At 36.2% G+C, this 17,276-nt stretch overlaps 1 non-coding gene across 1 annotated transcript; it reads right to left on the reverse strand.

Moving 5' to 3' along the window:
* Nucleotides 1–7,651: 7,651 nt before the first annotated feature.
* On the reverse strand, nucleotides 7,652–7,786 carry LOC129405354 (small nucleolar RNA SNORA70). Its single transcript, XR_008630514.1, has one exon. It is a non-coding gene; the product is annotated as a small nucleolar RNA SNORA70 (small nucleolar RNA).
* Nucleotides 7,787–17,276: the final 9,490 nt, after the last annotated feature.

Consider the following 17,276-nt stretch of genomic DNA (forward strand, 5'->3'; position numbering starts at 1 on the left):
CATAAGTCACATATTTGAAATGATTGAAATATTCTTTATAAAGTGATTTCATAGAACTTATAAGTTTAATAGAGAAGTTTTTGTATAATTCAATTAAATATAATAAATGACAGGAGTCAGGGAGATAGTATTACAGGTAAGGTGCTCACCTTACACAAGACTGACTTGGGTTCAATCCTAGCACCACATACACTTTTCCAAGCCTGCAAGGAATGATCACTGAAGAAAAAAGATAACCAGTGACCAGCCTGAAGGGCTTGTCATAAAATTTGTTTTTACTTAGTAACAATAAAAGAGTGCCTATCAGCAACATAAATGCTTGGTTGGTATCTTTTTATTATTAATGGACCTAAAGTAAGAAAGAATATAACTGAAAAGAAAAAAAAACAAAATGACAACATTTTAAAATGAAAAGAAACTTTATAGATCATTTAGAAGTTCAGTTATCAAATTCCACAAATTGAAAAAGAGATTCTAAGAGCAAAATCAATATGCTACTCAAGGTCATGGTATAGATTAATGAAAGAGTTCCAACCACAGTTTTCTGTCTTAATATTAATATAGTTGTACTAGGTATACCCAGATTAAGGACTGTTCAAGAAAGAACTTCAAGTTCTAAGGTTAATTTAAGGAGACATGTATTTTATAATTGGCTTGTTGTGATATTTAGTAAAATCATAATGAGAAAGCCTACCTTCTTACTCTATGTCTGTGCATGGGTATGTGCATATTATTAACATTTTATAAGTAAATAAATGTTATGAATTTTTAATTTTAGCTTTTATAACTGTATTCAATGTTTATTTGCTTTCATTATGATCAGTTTTCTCAAAAGGCCTTTAGTATAATTTCCAACCTAAAAACTTCATTGTTAAGTTTATTTTAAGCATTGCTGCATATGAGATTTTTATTTTCCTACTAATTAACTATGTCCTGAAAAGATACACTGAACTTATAGGTTGTCTATTTAGTTCCAAGTATGCATGTATTGTGTTTTCTTATAATAAATTGCAAGTCAACTGCTGTGAGAACTATTGAAAGTCAACTACAGTGTGTTTTATGTAAAACATCTTTCTCTGCGATAAGATGTGTGTATTTTTCTCATATACCTGCTGCAAATATTGTTTATACTATTGAAAGTTAATATTTTATCCCCAGTTGCAGAGATACTACCAATATGCAAGCCTATACATCCATGCTGTCTAAAGTTAAGATTATACATTGCTGAGGTTTAAATAGGTGCTCCCTAACAGCGGCATTCTCCATAGAAAACAAGTTTCCAGAAGGAAAGGAGAAACAGTTGGGTTTTCATTCTATTACCATTGAAATTGCACTTCCTTTTGTTAATGATTGAATAAATCAGAATTTCATTGGTGTATTCTCAGCATTTTCTCCTACTTATTCCATCTGTTATGGGAAAACACCGGCATCTTGAGAAATAGCCCACTTTATAGTCAAAAAGTATAGTCTGCAAATTTTAGCTGTTTATTGTGGGATAAAAATAACCATAAAACAAACAAGCTCTCCTTGAATATTTGTGCCTCTGGTTGGAGAGCTCTTCCATACCCTTGAAGGTTTTTGGCTATAAAACAACCCTGGAAAACAATTTCTCATAGTCCTAGCTCTCATGTAGGAAACTGTTTCTCTCATTCTGATGACTTGACTATAGGTTTGCCTGGGGATTTAATAAACCAGCTCACTTCCAGAACCCCTCTCAGAGAATAAAAGATATCTCTTGCCTTTGTCACTTCTTCAGTGGTAGTCCTCATCACCTGGCAAGGGGACTTTGCTTGGTCAGAACGTAATATAGAAATACAACCCCAATGCATATGTAGGAAATCTATACAGGCTTCCTGTTGTTCTCCTGGGAAATAAGATTCTGGACAACTCTTCCTGGGAAATAAGATTCTGGACAACTCTTCCTGTGTCATGTTTTATCTACCTATTACAAACCTTCATTTCTATAACACCCTTCAAGAATATGATCTATAGAAAGGCTTTTTATTTGGACTGGGTTGAACAAAGGAAGGGAAAAATTGTTGTCATTATAGTGGTATAAATATCAAGTAAGAGAAATCAAAGAAAAACTGTTTCCACAAGGAAAGATGTTATTTAGAAAACTCTCTTGTAAGCAAAATAATATAATGCATAAGAAGGAATATAATTCAATATTTTCCCCCCAAATAATTGATTTGACAAATATGCACCAACCCTAAACCACCTGCAAACTTCACTTCTTTGTTATTTCAGCATCCAAAAGCCATCATTGCTATAAATATCTTTGTTCAAAGTTTACATTTTTGTAACAATAAGTTCCAGTGACTTAGGTTGAACTGTTTCCTCAGTTTTATAATCATTGAGCATGTTAGTATTTTGAATGACGGAGAAGCTGGCAAAATGAATTCTTTTCTTTCTTATTTTTATCTGATACTAGTGCTTGAGGGGGATTTCTAAGTTTTCCTTCCAAACCTGCTTGTAGATTATTTCCTTGTTTGGCAAGGGAATGGAATTTACCATCACTTGGGAAAATTCTGAAGTCAAGCTGTGAAATTGAACAAAATTTTCATCAGCAAAAATTGAGTTTGAAAAACATGTGTTTCCCCTTTGGTAACAGGAGGATGCAAGGTAGATAGGAAGCAGGATTGGTGAGTTTAAGCCTTCATTATTCTTTTCTGTGGAACTCAGAGGCAGTAAGTAAAAGAAGAGAGAGCAATGCCAGCTGCAATGCCCAGAGCAAAATCTTTATGAGAGTGAGTGATAGAACTAAGAGAAGCAAACCAGGTGTCCATCCCCTTGATCTTAACACACAACATTTGTACACACAACAGAAGAAGAAAGACAAGCCAAGAAAGGACAGCTTACTGGGAGAAATGGAGAAAGAGAGTAAATGAATATTAATAAACTGAGAAGACTTCTGGTTTGCTCATACAGACACATTGAACAATAAGTTTAAGATCATATTTTCATAAAGGACATACCATAATTAGCCATTTCCTTAAGTCTTCCATGCTCAATCCAAAAGATTCTTTTTCAGGAATAACAATTTCTTAAAATTTTATAGCTCTGTTATAGTGCTGATCTGATCTGACCTATACAACCAGTCTGTAAGGTAGGTTACAGCTACTCAAGAGAAACTTAGTGCATAGGTTAAATCTCAGACTGTCACTGTAATTATTTTGTATGGTATTGAACCAAACAGATTCACATGAAATAGTAAAATACCACGGCTCCATTCTATCAACACCGATAAATACAAAAGAGATATTATATAATGCAGAAAACATCCCTGGTCAGTATCAGTATTACAAACTAAAATATAGAAAATTAGAAGTGTTCTCCCTAGATCCCACGGCCTTACAGGTCAACTCGGTAGTCTTTGTTACATGAATATACAGGAACTCTCATTCCCACTGCTCAAATGCATTATTCATGATTATCCTTTTATTCCTGAATCTCAAAATTATACCATAGATCGTAAGCTCTTGTGTGGTATGAGAAAGAGAAAATCAACACTATCACCACCAATCTGTGCACCTGTTGTTGTTTTGCAAAGTAGGTTACCAGACGTGGCTCACGTCCACTGGGATCTTAAAGATAAAGGAAAGCAACCTAAAGGACATACAGACAACTAAACAAGCAATGAGACTTGTACACAGGCACATATGTGCCAGCTCCTATTTGCATATGGAAATGTCGACTTTGTAGATTCAAGTTAATGATGTTTTGCTTTTGTCAATCCATTATGAGTTGTCAGCTATTAAAATCTGGCCCCAAGTGGTGTCTCAGCACAGCGACTTGCCTGATCCTGCTGTTCTGTTCTGTAGGTTAAGATCTCATAGCTCCTATTGAGCTTCAGGGAATTCTTAGCTTGTAGAGACTGTGAATTCAGGGTCACTGATGTTTCAAGAAACAACTCAGTCAAAACATCATTTTTCTCCTCGAATTTTTAAAATGTTTCTTAAATAACCAGCAAGCAAAATTATCTGCCAGCTTTTTCTCACAAGTTAGAGTTTAAATGAATCTTTTGAATGAAAATGAAGCATAAACCAGTTTTTATTTTGCCTTCTGCTAGGCAGCTATAAACAAAATATAGTTTCTTTAGATTTTTTAAAAAACGTATCTCTGTGATATTCCTAATTCATGAATTCTCAAATCATATTAAAAATGGATTATGCTTCATGGTCTCACATGATGCAGATATATAGTGAAAGTAAGAAAATGAGAAGTGTTTTCATCTTCATTTTGTGTAATAGCATTAATTTTTTTCAATGATACCTGTGCAAGACAATGTTTAAGGGGTGACATATGCATGTAGCACTGTCACACTGTCTTCCCATTGTTCATCAGTTTGCTTGAGCAGGCACCAGTAAAATTTCCATTGTGAGACTTGTTACTGTTTTTGGCATTTTGAATACGCCATGGGTAGCTTGCCAGGCTCTGCCGTGCAGGCAGGATATTCTTGGTAGCTTGCCGGGCTCTCCAAGAGGGATGAAGGAGTAGAATCTGGGTTGGCCACATGCAAGGGAAACACCCTACTCGCTGTGTTATCGTTCCAGCCCTGTGCTATCACTCCAGCTCGACATATGCATACTAACACTTAATTTCTGTACCTTCTGTATAGTATAGAAATTACTTTTCCCATATTACTGCCTTTCCCCTCTTGTACTGACAAGTTCAAATAGTTGACAAAGTCCATATAGTATATATGAATTCCAGACAGTATTCAAATGATGTTGTATCTGACTCCAAAACCCACCTACTTAACTTCTGCATATTCACCCTACATTAATTCAATTCAGATAAATCTTTTGAAATTCATTAGATGAGAGTTGAATAAGTAGGACAGAGTTAGGACAAGGCATGGGCCCAACCTGTCCTCAATCTCCAGCACAGATTGGACTCTTGAGAATCACTTGATGTGATATGAAATTCCCTATGGCATTTCTTGTGGTCTTTGATTTTCCAGGATTCAAGGATGCTCAAGTCCTAGCACTAAATCACCAGCCCAACTGGTCAAGTAATGTCAGAATTGTCCCCAGCTTCCCTAAGCATAGCTCATGAGGGTCTCCTTCCAAATTCCTTAACATGTCCTTCTCAAGGGAACACCTAGTAGAGAATTTTGGGAGGACCCACTCAGGTTGAAAGCTTCATACCAAAAGTAGACTATAGATCAAATATAATGGCCACTCAATAGTTCTGTTGCAAACTACAACACCCAACAGGAGAGAGAACAAAAGGGAATGCACTGCCACAGAGGCAGGTTAGGGTGGTGGGGTTTGGGGGGGTGGGAGGGACACTGGAAACATTGGTGGGAGAGAATGGGCACAGGTGGAGGGATGTAAATCAAAAGCAAACATGAAAGTTCATAAGTTTGTAACTGTAAAAAAATAAAAATAAAAATAAATATAATGTCCTTCTCAGACTATGTCTTTAAGATGTTGGCCTCTCTGAGAAATCGCTGACTATTAAGTACCATAAAGGAAGTGTCTCTGCAATATAACTCCTTGACTCTTTCTAATACTCTCAGCCTCATTTCTTCTTTCAGTTTCTATTGCACCATCCATTGCACAGAAATTATGATTACATTTACACAAGAGATACTGGCAATGTCTTGGTTAGTTGCACAAGGAAAATTGGCAGTGCTTTGGTCAGACCTCATGAGATCCCCCGATAGTGCAACAGGGTTGTATAAGTCACAAATGCACTGGGTAGTATAGGATTTTCTTGTACCTAAGGTCACACTTAACAATTGCAGAAAACAAGCCAAAGAAAAAAATCATCACCTTATTTATTTTCCAAATGAACAATTCTGAGACATTTAATGCTGCCTTAGAAAATTTGGCAGGATGAAATACCTTTTGCCTAAGTGTTGGTCAATCCATTAACCTTGGCTTGGCTTACCCTTCTTCATTATATTATTTCTTACTTATTATTCATAGGATCAGGTCTATAATAAATTATTTGCAATCAAACTCTTTTTTCAAGTTATCTATTCAGAATAATCAAGGTTAAGTATTCTATTTATTTGTTATCATATGTCTATTACCTCATAACATATCTTAAGGAGCATATATAAAATCAATGACGACAGAACATTTTTTAAGTTTCCAAATATATGATGGGGAGCTAAAATGTATTATTCTTTTATAATTGACAAACTGTCATAATGCTTGTTTGTTGCCATGGTTGCATTGTCTGGGGAAATTAAAGGTTAAATCCATTACAGCCAGAGATCAGAGAGATAGTTCAGTAGGTAGGGTACTTCCCTTGAATGCAACATCACATAAAATCACCCACAAACCGCCAGAAGTGATTCCTGAGCACAGACCCAGAAGTAAGCCTTGAGCACTGCCAGGTATTCTCCTTTCCCCCCCAAAAAAAATTACGGTCATTTCTAGGAGTATTGGGTATACATGCATATTTCCCCAAAATAATTTCTAACTCATTTGAAGATCAGTGAACCATCATTATTTTTTTCTAATTTTGAATTACTTTTTTCTTTTTAAAATTTGTAATAAAATAAATAATAAAAAATAAATAAAATGTGTAATATAATTTCTATGATTTATTCTTTTCCTCCACCTAGCACAGTGAGTTCCTTCCTTTTTTGTAATGGGAATTTTATTTTATTTTTAGTAACCAGATAGTTTATGTTCTAAATTGAAAGAAGTCCAGTTTTTGATTCATGTTCAATTTGTCATTAGAAAAGTATTGGTCTTCAAAAATAAAATCATAGTTTATATTAATTGAAACAATTTAAGGAAATCTTGTAAGTCCAACTGAACACTGAAGAACAGTTGAATACTCACCCTTTCTCTGTAGCTTCATGATCAATATTTCAATGCCCATGGGCTTTCTGGTAATAAGGTATTCTAGTGTCAAGGATTAAAACTGGACTCTCTTCAAAAGCAATAAATCCATTTAAAAATATGTAAATGTGTTTCACTTACCATTGACCTAGAGGTGAAAAGTTTTATATCAAATTACTAGGAGCCTGAGATGCCCTTCTATTCTGATACTAATTAAAACAAGATGAGAAATGAGCTACGCAAGGTTGTTCATTTATATCACAGTGAAAAAGTAAAGAAGATTTACTAAGTGTTCTTTGACATATAAAGCTAAAAATGCAGAAATCAAGTAGAAAATAGACTGATACTATTTTCTAAATAGTACACATTCTGATGTCTTTATCCCTGTTTTCAAAATTCTTATCATTATACTTCTAAGAATTAATGACTCTAAGTCAATTCTAACTGGATTTTCTGACTTGCAGTTTTCTCTACTTGTGTGTGATTTTTGTTGGAGGATAAGAATTAGGATATTTTGAGTATGACTAAGGTTGGGAGGTTGATTTGAGAATATCAGAAGTTCTGGGCCACCATTTATCTAGGCACCACAATTGCGATGCCTTCAAATTCTCAAATTTTAAGCTTGGTATAATACTTCTTCAAGATGTTTATCTTCTTATATGCAGGTAACTTGAGCTTAGTCCTAGGTAAAGTCTCAACCTCTGTTTTTTGAAGATAGAAATAATGATTTGGTCAGTGTGAACTATGATTTTAATGCCCTTGGGTTTTCCAAAAACACAAAACATACTTGGGGTTTAAGAATTGGGAAAGCATGAAAACAGATATGAACGTCTATCAGAATGGTCTGTATTCAAGGTAGCATAAGGCAAACCATGCAAGTGGTCAGCTGCGTAAGAAAACCAAGGAAGCCACAGTTTGCAACCATTGCATCTTGGTCTTCAAAGGGAAAAGCTCCCAGTTGATGTAATTGGTTGCATATTATTTCTTTTGTGGACTTTCCTACTTCTTGATTAGCACTGTAACCATGTAGAACTGTCATCTCATTTTTCATCAATTTGCTCAAGCGATCATCAGTAACATCTCCATTGTGAAACTTGTTACTGTTTTTGGCATATTGAATATGCCACGGGTAGCTTGCCAGGCTCTGCTGTGTGGGAAGGATACTCTTGATAGTTTTCTAGGCTCTTCTAGAGGGATGGGGGAATCGAAGCCAGCTCGGCTCTGTGCAAGGCAAACGCCCTACCTGCTGTGCTATCACTCCAGTCCTTACTGCTTGAATAAGGATCCTAAATATCATGTTTCACATAGTTCTCTTATATTATTAAATTGGCAGTGGTATATTATTGTCCAGAGAACAATGTTTAAACTTTTTGTGTAGGCATCTGATTTTCTTGTCAAATATCATTTCATAGCTAATATGACTACTGCATATGTGAGCATTCCCAATGCTCGCCTGTCCTTTGCCAACTACAAGACCAAGGTGACTGCCCTCTGATGTCCTGATGGATCTATCACATCTTACAGAAAGGCAATGGAGAGGATTATTCACAATTTCTACTTGTATCTCTTTGACAGCCATGTCCACATGCCCACATACTAAATTCCACAGGATGGATATGTCATTCCCAGTGTCCTCTCTTCCAAAATCCAACACACCATTTTGTCAGTAGAGATGCATACAGCACCCGGTCCAGACAAGGTCAGACCTGAACATCTGAAGAATCTGCCACCAGTACTCATCAATACACTGGCTCCTCTCTTCACATGCTACCTGTCTGAATGCAAGGTTCCGTCCCAATGGAAAACCAGCAGGACCGTTTTGTTGTACAAGAAGGGAGACATCCATGACATCGGGAACTATTGCCCAAAATGCCTGCTATTTGTTGTCTACAAATTGTTCATTCATTTCATCCTGAATAGAATAGGCAGAACACTAGATGAAGGACAACCATGCAAGCAAGCCAGGTTCCAAAAAGGATTCAGCACAATCGATCGACCATATCCACACAGTGACCAAACTCATTAAAGTTTTCTCAAGAGTTCAAGTTGCCACTCTGTCTAACATTCATTGACTTAAAGAAGGCCTTCGATTCTGTTGAGACTGAAGCTGTCATTGAAGCCCTAGCCAAATAGGGCATTCGAACTCAGTACATCAAGATCCTCCGAAAGCTGTATTGCGGATTCATCACCAGGATCTCACCATTCTACAAGGAAGTGATCATTGACGTAAAGAGAAGGGCTTGGCAGGGCGATACCATTTCACTGAAACTCTTCAGTGCCACCCTTGAGAACATCATGCGATGACTGGAATGGGATGGAATGGGAGTGAAGATAGACGGTCGGCAACTACACCACCTCCGCTTCACTGATGACATCTTTCTCATAATGCCAAACATAAGCCAAGCGGCACAAGTGCTGGCTGACTTCGACCACAAATGTGGAAAGATCAGACTGCAGCTGAACCTCAACAAGACGATGCTCATGAAAAACGAACTAGTCCCTGACATTCCATTTGCTCTCAATGGAATGAACATCTCCAAATGCAGCAACTATGTATATCTGGGTTGAGAACTCAACATGAGGAACGACTTGGCGCCATAACTGCAGGAGGAAGAGAGCAGCGTGGAAAGCCTTTAAGAGCATCAAAGAAGTGGTTAAGAGGACGAAGGATCTCCAGCTCTGGGCACATTTTTTAGATTCCACCATTCTTCCTGCACTAATGTACGGCTTAGACACATGGGCCCTATGCAAACAGGATGAGAACATTATTCGGGTATCCCAAAGAGGAATCGAAAGAGCTATGCTAGGAGTATCACGTCTCACTGAAGTGAGAGAAGGAATCCGGAGTTCCGACCTCCGTCGATGGTCAAGAATCAGGGGCATTGTCTCGTTTGCCAAGACATCAAAAATCAGATGGGCTGGACATGTAATGTGATTCAGAGATGACTGCTGGACTACTTCTGTTACTGACTGGATTCCACGGGATGTGGGATGTCAAAAGACTGCATGGCCGCCCACCAATGAGATGGTCAGACTTCTTCGTCAAAACCCTAAATGAACGGTTTGATGCACTTCCTGTCCCTGGAGTGAGCAGATATCATTGGGCTAGCAAGCAACAGAGACAAATGGAGACTTTACTGGCGCTCGCTTGAGCAAATCGAAGATTAACGGGAAGACAAATGATACAAGTGATGACTACTCGGGAAAGCAAATAAAAATTCTTTATTATCCATTAATACAATGAATTTTAAATGTGCTGTGTCATATCAGTCTAATCTGCATTTATTTCTCTGGTATACTAGAAACTCTGAGATCAAAAATACTTTTTCAAAATGTTTGTGTATATATGTATGTTTATATATATTCTGGGTACACAACAACCTTTTAGTAATTGAATTTAATGATCTTAGGATGTTTACATACTCTTGCCTTTCATATATAATGGGTTTGATGAATAATTGAACACATTTCAGATGTAATTGTAAAGAAAAACCAACAATATCAATCAAAATCAACAAAAATCAAAAATCAACCAGTTAATATGAATAACCTATGGATTGACTCCTATCTGTGACTCAAAACCATGTATAACGTTGTGTAGGTAATTCAATACAAAACTCTAGGTGTCTGATCACATTGTTATTTATGTAAATTTTAGTACCTATCCTTGAAAAAGGGTGCAAGACAACACTTGTCTAAACATCCTGTTAGTCTTGAGGATTTTTATTAACCTTAGAAATATGTATGAGTCCCTTCATCTCCTTATTTATGAGTAGGGTATAGCATATGTCCTCAAGGAATTGTTGAAGTTAAATCACGTTTTGATTTTTATTTTATGCTATTTTGAGGAGACTACCAAACTATATTCAGAGGGTCGAGACCCTGTTCCCAATGATATTTGGCCAACTAGGCTGGTAGCACATAAACAGGACATGAGCATCCCCGGGCCCTGTGGTGTCAGGAAAATCTAGGGCCACTGGATGGTACTGATGTGTGTGTGTGTGTGTGTGTGTGTGTGTGTGTGTGTTTTGGGGAGTGGGGGGAAGTTCTACCAGGACCACATATGGCAATACTTGAGGTTCTCACTTAGGGATGCTTGAGAAGCTACATGATCAAACCCTGGATGAAATCATGTGCCCTGACCCCCTGTGTTATCTCCCCCCTCCAATCCTAGTTTTATTTCTTTCCAACTTTGCTATTTGGTAATTTGTTAACGTCTCACTTCAATATGAATCTTCATGAATTTATATAGCAGTCTTTTTATGGAAGAGAGTCTATTTTTGCTAATCTTAACAGGATCATTTGTTATTGTTGTTGATTTATGTGGGTTCTGATAAAAAAATGCTTTGGGGGGCTGCTTATGTGGCACCCTGGCAGAGTACCTGCCTTGCATGCCCGAGAACCAACTTATATCTTTGCACTATCCCATATCTCTCATCTAGTTTGATCCTTTGTGCCACAGTGATAACTAAACTGAGTGTGTAACCTCTCAACTTCACAACAAGTTACACTTCTTCTCTTCCTACTGCAACAACAAAAGTATTTATTGGGGAATGATTATATGAATATGTAAATTAAATCTAAGCAGTAGATAACATATAAATGGTGGTAAACAATATTGGTGTATCACTTCTCTCCTATCTTGACTAAAATGAAAAGATGTTTACTGGTCAATATCTATAATCTTGGTAATACCTACAACTTAAAAATATCTGTATATGCTTCATATGAGTTCTGGTAAAAATAAAAATTCAAAATTAAATATCTAAGATCAAAACAATATGTACTGCATTCAAAGCATTGTATTTGGAATAGATTAGATTTGATTTCCAGGCTTGCTCTTAATAGTGTAACTGAGATAGTCTGGGTTCTATTAAAATTAGTAACACATGTAGTTACTACCTATCCCTCAAAAGGATATAAGGATAAATATAACATTTTAGCATTCTGGCAATGGTTTACAAGCTTTTGTCCCCATAGAACTCATAATCTTGTGAATTAAATCAAAGAATTGTAGTATTAATATTTTGAAAGGTTTGTTTTCCCCCATTTCACCAAGAAACAAAGCCAAACAAAATACAAAATCAATAAAAACATCAATAACACATACTCAGTAGTAGAATTTCATGTAATATCATGTTATATATAGAATTCTTCCAAATGTTTGCTTTTCTTTTTGTCCTTATTACCTAAACTTCTATAATGTAACAAGAATATCATAAAAATGCATGTAGTTTTATTTTTTAATTTATAAAAATAAAATTATATTATTGATATTTTAATATATATAATTTAACTATTTAAATTCTCCATCAGACACCTGACCTAACAAAAATAAATTATGTTGGTAATTGAAACTACAAATGTTATTTATTTTTCATATATAAGTAAGTTGGACATTATAAACAGACTGAAAAGACAATATGCACAAACAAACAAACAAAAAATCCAAAGAATTGACAATATAAAAGGTGATATTCCATCTGAATGAACTGCATAAAAATGGTATCAGAGTTTGATAGAATTAAGCTATATTCAAGGGCAGGTATCTTAGGTTTAGCTTTTGTTTTTTCTCTTTACTCTTTTTCATTTTATTGTGAACCACACCTGTTGTACTCAGACCTTATTCCTGGCTCCACACGCAGAGATCACTCCTGGTGGGTTTGGGGACTATTTGGGGAGCTGGGAATCAAACCTATTCTGCTGTGGGCAAGTGCCATACCAACTTTATTGTCTGTCCAACTCCAACCCCAGCTCTTTAGATTTTGTAGTAATTTAGAAATGCTATGGAAGGCACACTTCTTCCATGCTATGGAAGGAAGAACAGTGTTAGGAAAAAATACCTTAAAGGGCATATTTTCATGATGGTAGTTTAAGTCATAACAAATTATATACCAAAGTCAATGACAGGTATGTTGTTAACTGGGGTTTAATAGCATTATGCTGAACATTAATTTACACAATAAAATATTTTATTTTTAATTTACAGCATGTACAAAATTCCTGCCCCCATGCTAGGCTGTCTTCATCAAGCCTCCTCGGGGGGAGGTAGGTTGAGTTTCCCTCCCCCCCCCAAGCAGAGACCTGGCAGCCGAAAACCTCCAAAACTCAGCCACATCCATGTTCAAGGCCACTCTCCATATGCTCGGATGAGCTTCACACGTGAAGGAACTGGCAGAGGAACCCAGGTATGCGGGACCCGTGGCTGAGATCTCCAAGACTGCTCAGATGGGGACTGGGCCTTGTCCACCCAGATCCCCTGTTTTCCAGTAGCTTGGCAGTCACACCCACAAACTGCCCCCAGTGTCATGTAATCTCATCAATGGCCAAGATCCAGAGACTATAAAATAAAGCTCTAGAAGAGAGCAATGCAGAATCTCTCATGGCAGAGCCTGGCAAGCTACTCATGACATATTTGATATGCCCAACACAGTAACAATAATGGCCTCATCTCCTTGACCTTGAACATGACAGGGACAGATGGGGACGTTACTAGTGCCCACTAGAGCAAATCGATGAGCAACGGGATGACACTGACAGTGATACAGATACAAAATTCTAAGATTTTAGAGTACAAAAATATACTCATAGACATTTCTCTTCTGATGATAACTTGCTTTCTCTGTAGTATTCCTTGTTAGTGTGATAGACTCTATCCAGAATTCAGTAATGATCCCCAATAAAACTAGTTTGGCAAACTACACCAAGGTTGTAATTTTAAAATATATTAGTTTTAAAATATGTTATCAAAGAAGTTTAAAATAAGCCAATAAATAAGTTGACACATTAAAATAAGCTACTAAGAAGACAGATTATCCAATTAATAAGTGATAAAATGTGAAACATATTGCCCATTATATCTTGATCTGAAATATTCAGGTTGTATGGTTTCTAAAACGGGTCAAGTGAATGAGCTAAAAAATAAGAGAGAGAGAGAGACAGACAGAGAAAGAGAGAGAGAGAGGGAGGAAGAGAGGGAGGGAGAGAGAGAGGGTTAAACAACCAATGATAATTTATTATTTTCTTTTTGGGTCATAGCTGGCGATGCACAGGGGTTACCCCTGGCTATGCACTCAGAAATTACCCCTGGTGGTGCTCAGGCAGCCATATGGGATTCTGGGAATCGAAGCCATGTTGGCTAAGTGCAAGGCAAACGCCTTACCTGCTGTGCTATTGCTCCAGCCCAAACCAATGATAAATTTATGTACCATAGTTTAACAAAAAAAAGTTTAAGTTAAAATAATATCTTTTAAAATAATGTTCTTGGCCTTTGGGGAGGAGGAACTATAAACAAATTAGAAAGTTCAGCAAGATAATAGAATATACAAAATGGTAGAACATTCCTGGATAAGTTTTTCAGTTACGTTACTCAGACTAAAAAGATAGATTTTCAAAACCAAGGCATGATGTTAGGGGTGAAATAGAGCAGAATTATTCAAATATTCATGAAATAATTAAATTTATAGGCTTTCTTAGAGTATATTCTAAGAATTAATCTAACTATAATGAATTAGACTTAATTGAACTTACTGCTTGCATTAATTGTTCATTGCATCAATTCTTCGAGCCATTTTGGGCTACAGAAGCTATAGGAAATATTTCTGTTTCTATGAACCAGTCCTGTAGCACTGTAGCACTGCAATCCCATTGCTTATCGATTTGCTGGAGCAGGCACCAGTAGTGTCTCCATTGTGAGATTTTTTGTTACTGTTTTTGGTATATTGAATATGCCACGGGTAGCTTGCCAGGCTCTGGCATGAGAGATACTCTCGGTAGATTTCTGGGCTCTTTGAGAGGGGCAGAGGAATTGAACTCGGGTCAGCCTTGTGCAAGGCAAATGCCCTACTCGCTGTGCTATAGCTCCAGTCCTGAACTAGTCCTAGGAAATACATATATATATACATATATATATATATGTATTTATACACACACACACACACACATATATATATATATATATACATATATATATATATATAGTTGGAGCGATAGCACGGCGAGGTAGGGTGTTTGCCTTGCATGCTTGCATGCGGCCGACCCTGGTTAGATTACTCCACCCGTCTTGGAGAGCCTGGAAAGCTACCGAGAGTATCTCGCACACCAGAGCCTGGTAAGCTACCCGTGGCGTATTCAATACACCAAAAACAGTAACAAGAAGTCTCACAATGGAGATGTTACTGGTGCCTGCTCTAGCAAAGCGATGAGCAATGAGATTACAGTGATTACAGTGATACAGTGATAAATATATATATAAAAGCAAAATGTGAAACAAATATCCATCAGCAAAATCCAATACTGGATATGTGTGAAATTTTTAAAGACCACTTGAAGGGGTTATATTAGTGTACTCTTTTACTAACCTTTTCTCTTCTTACATTTTGGTTTAAATGAAACAAAAGTTACACAATGGGAAATCAATATTTTATTATTCCAAACATTGCCTTCACCTTGGGGCACAATATTCAGGTAACTCTAGTGGGAGATTCTTTTGAGGGGAGTTGAGAAAGTTGGAAAAATGTTGAGACTGATCAAAAAAGAGTAACCTGTTGATGCAGCATTGTCTTTCTAAGTGGAAAAAAAACAATGGTGAAACAGAGGTCTTTTTTGAAGCTGACATTGTATGGCTTTAATTTATGTCTTACACCTGAGAGAATTCTGCTCTTACAGACGTAAATGCACATAAACTTTAAAGAACAAAACATTTTAGAGAAGAGTACTCCAGTTTGTAGACCACATTGTCTGTATCACCCAAGGTCACTGACTTACTTTCCCACCCACTTATTCTCCCACCCACTGCTCTCTACACTCCCAGAATATGTTATACTGCCAGATCTCCTGTGAACATTCCTGGAATACAAGGTTATAGAGAAAAAAAGGATAGATTTTGACATTTTTAAAATAACAATCCAGTCCCCAGATGCTATTCTCAAATGGATCTAGGGATTATATTAAGGTAGCTGGTTTAAAAATACCTCTCATTCATTTTTTTCTTCTTATTTCTCAATCAACAATTATATATTGATCATTTTCTATTGTCTCATGTCCATACCTAGTGTGTTATTCACAAAAAACTCTGAGTCCTGTTGATTCCTCAAGGCCACTCCTTAAAATTTATAACTATGAAAAATCATTTTTTTTAGTTGATTACTCTTTTTCATAATAGCCAGTTTTGTTCTTTCAAAGAGTAGCCTTTGAAAGAATAAAAACACTGTCCTTTGCTTATTTATTAATAAATGAAGGAAAGATCTCTAAAATGCTAAGAAATTAGAGACAGTTTCAATTTGAATTGCAGAAACACCAAAGATCATAGGACAACAGATGACTATGAATATTTCCAATCAATTTGTGTGTGTTTGTGTTGGGAAACCTTGCAGCCACTGGGGGCTACAACTAGCACTTCTATCACATGAAAATTGACCAAGGACTTGGTGGAATAACTGTGGAAAGAAGTGAAGAACTGAACCCTTGTGGGTAGCACTCTGGTCCTAGTTATGAACATTTAAATGAAAGGAGACTGCACAATCTAGAAGAACTGTAAACTACTTTTATGAAAACTTCCATATAACCATTGAAAGATCACTTGAAGATCAATTAGAAATACAGAAATCAAAATAGTAGTTAACAAAGTTATAGGACTTGAAAGCTTCAAAAGTGAATCATACAAAGCAAAAACAAAAAAACATCATTCAAAAGGAAGTAATACACCTCTTAATTAATTTTTTTCAAAATGAAGAGAGAATAATGCACAAAAAATTATTTTTGAGGCCAGCACTATCTGATCCACAAACCATGTTTGTTTTCCATGTTTATGAATAACTAAAATCATGATAAACAAATTTTTGACTTTATGTCTAATAAGCAGAAATGTAAAATTTCTCAAAAAAATATTATGAATCAAATCCAAATACCCAATTGTTCAGCATTACCTACTCAGATTCATCCCAGATTTTAAGAATGATTCAATATTGGTTATGCAACTTATTTAATCTAATTCACCGCCAAAAAAAGGACTAAAATATCATGATTTGGCCCATGATTGTGCCTTGTAGTAAAATACTTGCCTTTAGGTTCTAGGCTGTGAGTTCTATTCCCAGCACAAGCTGGGAATTTTAATTTTTTTTAATTTAAAAATAATTTCAAAAACCAAAAGATCACATTAATAGATGTTAAAATCATTTGAAGACAAAGTATATTTTGTCGCAAAATTCTAAATATATTAGGAACAGGTGGAACTCTGCAGCATAATAAAGGCCATGTATAAGAAACTCACTGCTAACATATTCAGTGGTGAAAACTGAAATTTTCACTTTAGATAAGGAACAAAGCAAGTACATCCACTCTCAACACTACTTTTAACATGGTTTTAGAATTCCTAGTCAGAGAAATGAGGCAAGAAAAAGATGTAAAATGAGTCCAGATTGGAAAAGAGAAATAAAACTATTGCTGTTCATGAATGACATGACAATA

Source organism: Sorex araneus, chromosome 5 (genome assembly GCF_027595985.1).
Source record: "Sorex araneus isolate mSorAra2 chromosome 5, mSorAra2.pri, whole genome shotgun sequence".
Lineage (NCBI taxonomy): Eukaryota > Metazoa > Chordata > Mammalia > Eulipotyphla > Soricidae > Sorex > Sorex araneus.